Source organism: Choloepus didactylus, chromosome 6 (genome assembly GCF_015220235.1).
Source record: "Choloepus didactylus isolate mChoDid1 chromosome 6, mChoDid1.pri, whole genome shotgun sequence".
Lineage (NCBI taxonomy): Eukaryota > Metazoa > Chordata > Mammalia > Pilosa > Megalonychidae > Choloepus > Choloepus didactylus.
In genome coordinates this window covers 33936564-33947927 of record NC_051312.1, presented here as the reverse complement: position 1 = coordinate 33947927, position 11364 = coordinate 33936564, and positions in this window count along the sequence as shown.

Sequence of the window (11364 nt, the reverse complement as noted above, 5' to 3'; positions counted from 1 at the left end):
AATTGTGCGTTTATAGTTTTCATCAAATTTGGAGGTTTTGGCCAATTTTTCTTCAAATACTTTTTCTTTTCCTCCTTTCCTGATATTCCAATTACGCATATGTTTGACCACTTGATATTGTCCTATGGGTGACTGATACACTGTTCATTTTTTTTTCTGGTTTTTTCCTCCCTGTGCTACATTTGGATAGTTTCTACCACTATGTATTCAAGTTGACTGATCTTTTCTTCTGCAGTGTCTAATTGCTATTAATCCTATCCACTATATATTTTCATTTCAGATTTGTATTTTTCATCTCTATAAAGTCTTTGGGTTTTTAAAAAAGGATATCTTCCATTTTCTCCTCATTGTGTTCATGTTCTCCTTTACATCTTTGAGCATATTTATAATATATGTAATAGAGTTCAATCTGTAGCAGGAGCAGAAAGCAGACCCCAGAGGACTCTAAGCAGCCCTGCTGCCACCACCAGCCTGGTAACCATTACACCCCAGGAGGAGGTGCAAATGCCACACTGGCAGCAGTTACCGTCACTACAACCACGAGCATCAAGGCCAAGATCAGCAGCTGTATGCCAACTCCTCCACCACCAACAGCCCATCCTCAGTGCTGCTGACACCAAGTCTGCACTCTGGGTAGTGGTGCAGGGAGTGGCAGCCCAGGCAGCCTCCATCAGTAGCACTTCCCAGTGGGGACAAGAAGGTCATTGCAAGGCATGATTATCTTCCAGTTCATCAGTTCTCTCTTTAACTGTATCTAATCTGCTGTTACATATACTCAACTGAGTATTTAGTTTCAGTTATAATATTTTTCATTTCCACAAGTTCCCTTTTTCTTTTTCAAATGTGACAAGTTATTCTTTACTGTTTCTTATTCACTGCACATGTTTTCAAACTTATTTTTTATTTCCTTAAGATCATACACATAATTATTTAACAATTTGTATCATAAGTCCATTATTTGACATTTTGCAGTCACTTGTTTCTGTTGGCTCTCAATCATGAGGCTTTGTTTCCTTATGTTTGATTACTTTTGCACTGTGGCTTGCTTATTTTCTTTGGATTTTTACTTGTGGAAATTCTTGAGACTGTAATGACACAGGGTTCTTCTGATGAATATTTGGTTTTTGGCTTCTGCCAGGACACTGGGGACACTACTAGACTGGAACAACTCTAAATTTAAATTTTTGGTTTGTGGGGTTTTTGGACCACCCAGTTGGTGTGAATTCAGGTTACAAAGTTTTGTAAGGGATGGTTGATGGCTCCAAATTCTTAGTAGTTACTTTTCCAACTTCCACTTAATGCTTAGTTTTAAGATAATCGATTTTCCTTGCAGTCCCCATGAGAAGAGGGGTGCTTCTTGGTACTTCTCTTTCATCCTTAACCTGAGAATATAATCCTTTGATGTCTCAGCCATTTGGTGGCAGAAACTACTGTCAGACTCCCCACCTTGGGCAGACCCTGAGCTTTTTCAGCACTTCCCTTCCAAGCAAAATGAACAACAAGGTGCAGTGCTCAAAGTTCTGTACACTGGGAAGATTTCCCCTCACCACTGTCCTTCAGAGTTGTCCCAAGAAGGAAGGGGCTTAGTGCTGCAGCTGTCCACTTTGGAATGGTATGTGAATATTGTGCGGAACCATCTGTAAACCAGGCCCAAGTTTTCTCTTAGTCAACTGATCATAAGGAACTCCCCACAAGGCCATAGCTGTGGGTTTGGAAGGAGAAAGTAATGTGGCAGAGGTAAGAGCCATGGGCATTTGGGTCACTTCTTCATGTAACTTACTTGTGCCTTCAAGACCCGCTCGAGCCTTTATCTTGTATATACCATTTCCATTTTATGCTGGAGTGCTTTTGTACATATCCAACTTTGTGGCATGGCAGGGTCAGACAACATCCAGTTCATGATGGGCAGCACAGGTCTCATGGTAACTTGGTGGCCCATGGTTAAGTGTTTGGCCTCTACGAAGGCCTAGTAGCAGGGCAAAAGCTGTTTCTCAAAGGGGAGTTGTTATCTGCAGAGGATGGCCAAGTTTTGCTCCAAAATCTCCTATAGGGGCCTGCCAAAGTCTCCAGGCAGCATCTCTATTTGCCACTGAAACTTCTAGCACCATTGGATCGGCTGGATCATATGGCCCAAGTGGCAGAGCAGTTTCACAGCAGCTTAGATCTGTTGCAGAGCCTCCTCTTGTTCCAGTCCCCACCCAAAACTGGCAACTTTTCAGGTCACTGGGTCAACAGGCCAGAGTAGCAGAGCTAAATGAGGACTATGTTATCTCCACAATCCAAAGAGGCCAACTATGCATTGTGCCTCTGTTTTGGCTGTAGGATGGGCAAGATGCAACAGCTTATATTACACCTTAGAAGGGATATCTCAACACATCCCACACTAGTGGACACCTAGTTCACGGAGTTAGAAGGCTGCAGCTAGAGAAAAGACATAATTTGTGCATAAGAAAAAAAATGATTATAATAGTCATCATCAGAAACAAATCAGAAGACAATGAAGCAAAATCCTTCAAGTGCTGAAAAACAACTACAAATTTAGAGTTCTAAATCCAATAAAAATATCTTCCAAAAGTGAAGATAAAAAATAAAACTTCCAGACAAAGAAAATCTAAGAGAATTTATCACATACTCCACAAAATGTTAAATAAATAAAATTCTTCAAGCAGAAGGAAAATGACACCAGGTGGCAATTTGGATCTACACAACGTAATGAAGAGCATGTGACAATAAAAAAGAACAAGCCACTGATACACCCAGCAACATAGATGAATCTCAAGATTCATCTAAGTGAGAGAAGTCAGACACAAAAGGTTACATATTGTTTGATTCCATTTACATGAGATTCTAGAAAAAGTAAAACTGTATTGACAGAAAACAGATGAATGGTTGCCAAGGGCTGGGACATGGGGGCAGGGAATGAACTACAAGGGGGCACAAGGAAACTTTTTGGGGTGCTGGAGATGCTCCATATCTGGATTGTGTTGATGCCTACAAGTGCTGGTTTGGATGTATTATGTCCCCCAAAATGCCATTATCTTTGATGAAGTCTTGTGTGGGCAGGAAATGTATTGGTGTTGATTGGGTTGAAGACTTTTGATTGGATGTTTCCGTGGAGATGTGATGACTCAACTGTGGGTGAGCTCTTTCATTGGATAATTTACATGGAGGTGTGGCTCCGCCCACTCAGCATGAGCCTTGATTAGTTTACTAGAGCACTATGTAAGCTCAGACAGAAGGAGTGAGCTTGATACAGCCAAGAGGGACACTTTGAAGAACATACAGGAGCTGAGAGAGGAGCTTCAGCTTACAGAGACATTTTGGAGATAGCCATTAAAAGCACACTTTTGCTCCAGAGAAGCTAAGAGAGGACAAATGCCCCACGAGCAACTAAGAGTGACATTTTTGAGGAGCTGCAGCCTAGAGTGGAATGTCCTGGGAGAAAGCCATTTTGAAACCAGAACTCTGGAGCAGATGCCAGCTACATGCCTTCCTAGCTAACAGAGGTTTTCCGGATGCCATTGGCCATCCTCCAGTGAAAGTACCCCATTGTTGATAACTTACCTTGGACATTTTATGGTCTTAAAACTGTAACTTTGTAACCAAATAAACCCCCTATATAAAAGCTGATCCGTTTCTGGTGTTTTGCGAAAAGGCAGGATTAGAAAACTAGAACACTATATGACAGCAAATATTTGTCAAAAGTTATAAAACAGTACATTTTTTAAAATTCAGTTTTATTGAGATATATTCACATACCATGCAGTCATACAAAGCGTACATTCAGTTGTTCACAGTACCATTATATAGTTGTGCATTCAACACCAAAATTAATTTTTTTTCATTACCACACATACAAAAATAATAAGAATAAAAATTAAAGTGAAAAAGAACAATTAAAGTAAAAAAGAACACTGGGTGCCTTTTTTTTTTTTTTTGCCCCCATTTTTCTATTTATCCATCCATACACTGGACAAAGGGGAGTGTGGTCCACATGGCTCTCCCAATCACATAAAACAGTACATTTTAAATGAATGAACTTTATTGTGTGTACATGATACCCCAATAAAGTTGATTATTTTAAAAATACAATAAAAGACCATCTACAATGCATTCATTTTAAAAATGCTTCACAATCAGAACATAGAAGTTGAAAAGAAGGTAGTTAGAATTAAAGCATATTAAGATACTAAATGTGTTTTTCAAGAGAAGGTTAAAATATTGATTAACTATACTTAGATAAATTGAGAAAGGAATTTGTAATTTCTAAGGTTGCCACTAGAGGAATACAAACAGAATGTGTAATTTTCTAACTGGTGAAAGGAAGGAAATGTAATAGGAAAAAATACTGAAATCAAAATGGGGGAGCACATAATGGATAAGACAAATAGGAAGTACAAAATAAGATGATAGCTATAAATCCAAATGCATCAGTAATTGCAATCAATTTTGTAGATGGAAGATGAAATAATAAATCACACAAATTCTAACTAAAGAAGGCTCTTACATTGATATCAGACGAAACAGACTTTAATACCGAAATATTCCTACAGGTAAGCAGGAACACTCTATAATGATACAAGGTTCACGTCACCAAAAATATATAACATTTTTTAATTTGTATGCACATGAAAACACAGCTCCAAAATATATAAAGCAAAAGTGATGAAACTATATGAAGAAATAGACAAATCCACAATCATAGTGTAAAATTTTTAACACAGCTGTCTCAGTAAATAGAATAAAAAGACTTTTTTAAAAGTCAGCAGAGATATTAGGTCAATACATTAAACTTGATTTGACGGACAGATGCATACCCAATTACTGCAAAAGACACATTCTTTTCAATCATTGACCCCAGGCTGTAGCTAGAACATTGATGTTCAGGGAAGATTACTGATTTGCCTAGTAAGATGCATGGAATAAGGTCTCAATTCGAGTCTCCTGACACCTAAATCATAGTTTTCTACTTTTCCTGGATGCTTCTACATGTTTCCTGCTCCCCTTGGTGCAAAGGCCTCTTTCCCAAAAGCAGATCCAGCTTCCCAAAGCCAACTGAAGGCCAGAATAGCACAGCTGAAAGCTGAGATGTTACTAAGAAAGTAAGAGCAAGAAGCTATGCAGGAAGAAGACAGGGTTGCCTGTAGCCATGACTGCTGGAGTTCGTCGCAGAAGGAAGCCCCCTACAGTTGGGTGTGGTTGGCTGGCTATTCCCAGACCCAGTCCAGGAAGCTGGAAGATCCAGGCTTAAGAAAATTCTATATCCTTCCTCACTGGATATATCAGACAATGGGCTTCCCTGAACCTTCAAAAAGGAGAAAGACATTCTGGGTCCCCACACTAAAATGATCTTTTGTGGATGGAAAAGGAACACGGATGCAGGTGCTCGAAAGGGAAGGGCTAAATCCATCTGACTTAGAAGAAGTGGCTGAGCAGGTGGCTTGGGGCTGCCCCCAGGGTGCTAGATCTCCAGGAAGTTAAACAGTCTTCGGAGCATAGCCAGAGGATGGCAGATTAACTCAGCCTACTTTTCCTGAGGGTTATTCCTCCAAGGGTGGACAAAGTCTACAGGAACCATTCATTGGGTGGCCAGCTTTTTCCTGTGCTCAGAGGCATTCTGTGGGCATTTACGGCTGACTCCCGCTTCTGTCACCCTAGTTATCCCTCAGCTCTAGACATTGGCTGTTAAGGTGTGGTTTGGATTCCATTGTGCACCCCAGTTTGGACATGTTCTTTGTCTTGGTCCACTTTCTGGTAGGTGTGAATCCGTTGTAAATAAGGCCTCTTCAAGATGTTACTTCAGTTAAGGTGTGGCCCAAACAGAATCAGGTTGGGCTTTAATCGATTACTGGAGTCCTGAACAAGCAGAATGAAAGTCAGACAGAGAGAAGCCACAGAGTTCAGCCAGAAGCTGGAAGTCTGTGGAACCATGTGCATTGCCGTGTGACAGAAAAGCCAAGAATCGAGGATTGTCAGCAACCAGCTCCAGAATGCCACAGTCTTTGGAGAAAAAGAATTGCTTTGCTGATGTCTCAATTTTATACTTTTAGCCTCAAAACTGTGAACCAGTAAATTCCCATTGCTTAAGCCAACCCACTGTATTCTATTTGTTTTAGCAGCCAAGAAACTAAAACAAGGGGATTAAATTGGCTGCTGCGCCACTTTATTCAGGTGTAACTTGTGCGCTGGTAGCAGTTTAAATGAGAAAACTCATCAAAAATGCACTCGTTAAACTAATATTTATTGAGTAGCTACCATATTACAGGCCATGCTAGGCAACTGTGTGTAAAGTAACAATAATAATAATAATACTTGCAATAATAATAATAATGGCCAAGCACCACGCTATGTACTTCAGTGTCTTCATAGTAGCTCTCTGAGGCAGGTTTTAACTGTATATCTAAACAGATGAGGTCACGGAGGCTCAGAGAGCTTAAATGACTTGCCCAAGTTCACACAGCAAGTGGCAAAGATAAGACTAGAACCTAGAACCATGCTTTTTATCACAGTGTTTCCCAAGATGAATAAGAGCCGACCACAATCACAAGCCATCAGTAGATGGCAAGTCCTGTAAGCAGAAAGTGCAACTAGAAGCAGGCAGGGAAGGCAAACACAATGTTTGAGGGAGTGCTTCAGAGCTCTGTGAACCGTGGGTCACTGCCCCGTGTGTTCCCTGGGCAGGCTGCAGCCCACATGCCAGCTCAATCCCCAGACTTGAGCGTTGATGTCCCAGCTGCACTCACATGCACCCAAAGGCCACCCCGGTGACCACTCAGCTGCCGGCTGGAGCTAGACTCCCTGGCAGGACCCAGCCTTGACTACTTGCCTGTGAGGATTTGATTCCAACCCGCTTTCCAGCCCTCCAGAAACAGAAGCTTGTGTGTTTTCTGACTGGATCTTTGAAGGCAATTCCCCACATCTTTTTCCTTCCCAATAAGGACAGGCATTCCAGCAAGGAGAAAACCTGCTCGAGCAAGTGATTTCCCCAGGGAGGAGATGAACCAGGAAGGGCAGGCCTGTTCGTGGACAATACATTCCAGGATGCGAGGTAGGGGCCCAGCAAGCTCCCCAGAGCCCCAGGAAGTGGGGCTGAGAGGCCGGAGCTTTTATTGTTGGCAAGGAGAGAAGCAAAGGTGAACAGGTGGGAGCACACAAACACAGGAAGTCTATGATGAAAATGAACGACAGACCCACTAGGTGGGAGGGGCCCAGAGTCTGCGGACAAGACCAGGAAGCTACTCCTTAGGCCCCAAACCATCCAAGAACTTCCACACAGATGAAGTGAGAGCAGGCCCACCCTGCTGACGTGGCCATCTAACCACCATTTCCTGACGAGAAAAAGGCGCCTCCGTGTCAGCAGGAAACAGCCGCTGTAGAGGCGTGACAAATAGGAGGGGAAGTATACTTTGTAAACTGTAAAATTCTGTAGAAGTGTTTGTTTGCTGTAATTCTCCTTCCGAGCGCTAACCTTGGAAATTGTAACAAGTGGCAAGACATATAACATAGCGACAAATAAACAGGAGAGCAGATGTGGAGCTAGAAAGAATTGCTGACCATGGAGGGAGGATGTGGGGCCTTGGATCAAAATTCAGCTCACCCTCTGTTCCAGTTTGCTAATGCTGCCATTTTGCAAAACACCAGAAATGGATTGGCTTTTATGAAGGGGGTTTATTTGGTTACGAAGTTACAGTCTTAAGGCCATAAAGTATCCAAGGTAAGGCATCAACAATAGGGTACCTTCACTGAAGGAAGGCCAATGGCGTCCAGAACACCTGTCAGCTGGGAAGGCACGTGACTGGTGTCTGCCGATCCTGGGTTGTGTTCCAGCTCCTCTCCCAGCTCCTGTGCATTCTTCAGAATGTTGCTCTTGGGGTGTTTGTCCTCTCTTAGCTTCTCCAGAGCAAAGTGTCAGCAAAAGTCTGCATTCAACGGCCATCTCTAAACTGCAGCGAACGTCAGGAGTCCAGAACTCCAAGCATCTCTGAGCTAAGTCAGCCAGCTTCCGGGTCTGTGCTAGCATTTTTAAAGGACTCCAGTAATTAAATCAAGACCCACACTGAATGGGTGGGGCCACACCTCCATGGACATAATCGAATCAAAAGTATCACTCACAGTTGGGTGGGTCACAGCTCCCTGGAAACAACCTAATCCAAAGGTTCAAACCTAATCAACACTAATATGTCTGCCACAAGATTGCATCAAAGAGCATAACATTTTGGGGGACATAATACTTCCAAACCTGCATACCCTCCCATAACTCACCTGGGGTGGAGGTGGGGGCCCCTAGCTGCTTCAGGTCTCATTCAGATCCTGTAGAGGACTTGCCCACCCCCAAGTGAAGGCCCTGGACAAGCAGTATCTTTTATCTGCACCTGCTTTACTCATTCTTTCATTCATTCAACCAGTATTTATTGGACACTTACTGTGTTAGATCCTGTGATAAAGTGTGATTGCAACTGCATTAAATGCTATAGAAGAGATGTACATGGTGCCATAAATGCCTATAATCAGGATGACTGAATTAATCTGGTAGGACCAAGGGAATGTTGATAATTAAGCTGAGAGCCAAGGGATGAGTGGACATTTATTAGGTAATGAGGGGAAGAAGAGCAACCCAGAAATAAGGAACAGTCTGCACAAAGACCTTGCAATGGGACAGAGTATGACGTGTATCAGTTTGCTTTTGCTGCATAAGAAGTCATGACAAAACTTAGTGGCTTGAAACAATAATCATTTTTAACTCCCTATTTTGTGGGTCAGAAATTTGGCTGGGTTCAGCCAGGCAGTTCTAACTATCTGGGCTGGGTGGTGGGGGCTCTTGGCTAGGGCTCGCTTGTACATCTCCATCCATTGTAAGCCAGTGGGGGACTGGCTGGCTATCTGCTGGGCAACTCGGTTCTCCTGGTTTCACATCCACCAGCAGCACAGCCTGGGCTTCCTTTGTGTGGCATTTTATAGGTTCCAAAGGGAAGCCAGAAAGGACAACCCCCAAAGTTCAAGCAGTTTTCATGTCTCTGCACCCATCCCACTTGCTGTTGGCCCCTTGGCCAAAGCGAGTCTCATGACTAAGCCCAGAGTCGCTGTGGAAGGACACAACCCAAGGGTGTGGTTACAGGTAGATGTGAACAAATTGGGAGTGGTAACTGCACCAGTCTACCTCAGGGTTTTCAAAGAGTTGAAAGAAAGCAAGAAAAGTGGAGAGTCAAAAGAAAAGGAGAGTGTGACTCAGGGTGAAGCTAGAGGTGGGCTGGAGCCAGGACACATAGAGCATCAACAAGCAGGCAAGCCCTCTGGTGTCTGACTCATGTGAGTTTGGTCATCGTCAATAATTTCCCTGGAGCCTAAACTTCCCTGGGTGAACTGACAAAATGGGTTTTCTGAGCTTATGAAGCTGAAGACAGGTTCTGGGCCCTGATCATCCCCCACATCCCTGCACACAGCCTACATCACTATCAATGGCCCCTACTTGCCTGCCTCTGTGCCTTTGCACCTGCTTCTTGCTCAACTGGGAAAGATTTTCTCATCCCTCCCTTTAGGACTGACTCTCACTGTCCTGTGCTGGTTTGGATATATTATGTCCCACCAGAAGCCATATTCTTTAATGCAGTCTTGTGGGGGCAGACGTATTAGTGTTGATTAGGTTGGAACCTATTGATTGTTTCCGTGGAGATATGACTCAATCAACTGTGGGCAAGAGCTTTTATTAGGTAATTTCCATGGAGGTGTTACCCCACCCATTCATGGTGGATCTTAACTAAATCACTGGAGTCCTATAAAAGAGTTCACAAACAGAAGGAGCTCAGAGCAGCTGAGAGTGACATTTTGGAGAGCAGCTGAGAGTGACATTTTGGAGAGCAGCTGAGAGAGAACATTTTGGACATGGCCATTGAAAGCAGACTTTTGCTGATGCTTTGGAGATACTAGCCCAGAGTTTGCCCCAAGAAGCTAAGCCTAGAGGCATTTTGGAGAAAGCCATTTTTAAACACAACCTGGTAGCAAGAAGATGCCAGCCACATGCCTTCCCAGCTAACAGAGGTTTTCCAGACGCCAATGGCCTTTCTCCAGTTATGCATTAGCAAACTGGAACATGCCCCAAGCCTCAGTTCAGGAACCACCTCCTCAGGGATGCCCTCCCTGACTTCTCTAAACCCCAAGACCAATCGAATGAGAACACGGGACCTAAAGAAGGAGCCTATGGATCATTATAATAATCTCAGGGTTTCTATGGCCAAGTCGGTGCCCAGCCCTGCCTGCATGGTTCACAACCTGTGGGTACAGTGCTTCTCCCACGTTGTAACCATCTTTTCACCTGCTTGCCTTCCAAGAGACTGTGTTTCTTGAGGGGATGCCTATATCCCCAGTGTTGCACACAGGAGGGAGTCAGAAATACTAAAATGATTGAATGAATGAATGAATGATTCCATTATTAAGCAGTGACCCTCTTGGGAACCCTCTGAAAGCCTCAGCCAGCTGCTATCACAGAAGGGTGTAGAAGGAGTTCCTTTCAACTAGGCCAGGAGCTCCAGTGTCTCCCCGTTTGAACATTGAAGCCACCTACCCAGAGGAGAAAGTCCCCTGGCTCAGGGACAATCCAGGGCAGTTGGTGAGTGAAGAGAGGGGAGTTCCTTGGGAGACAAGTGCAACAACTTTACCAGAGAAAGGCTTGGCTAGCCATGGCCTCCGTTGGAGCAGCTTTCCCCTGGGTGCTACAACAGCTGGCCAGGGGCAGCGAGTGCGGCCCCACCTGGGCACTGAGGCCACAAAGCCAGTTCATAGGTCAGCTCCCTCATCACAGTGGGTAGAAGCAGCTCCTGTTAAGTAGGGGCTGAAAAGAAAGCACCAAAGGCCCCAGGCCCTGCCCACTGGTCCTGACAGACTTTCCCAAACCAACTGCCTGGTCTTGAAACAGCAAGGTGTAAATCATGCTGTCTTCCTTTTGCATAAAAGAAAGCTGAAGCCCAGGATGCTAAGCCTTTAACTCATTGGCCACCTGAGCTAGCATAGCTGCCCAGAGAGACTACATTTCCCAGCCTCCTTTGCAGTTAAATGTGGCCATATGAGCAGGCCCTAGCCAATGAGATGTGAGTAGAAGCAATGTCTATAACTTCAGGGTTTCTTCAACAATGGCAGAGGTGAGTCGCCTTGATCACACAGCCAAGGGCAATACCTTAGAATGAGGGAGCAGCAACATGGAAAGAGCCTGGGCCCTGATACCTGGGAACCAATGTACCAGCCCTGAGCAGCTTGTGCCTGCACTATTAAAGGAGAAGAATTTCCTATCTTGACTATGCTGCTATTATTTAGGGTATTTGTTAGAGGAGCTGAACCTATATCATCCCACCTCAGGAGGAAACCAGATTTCCT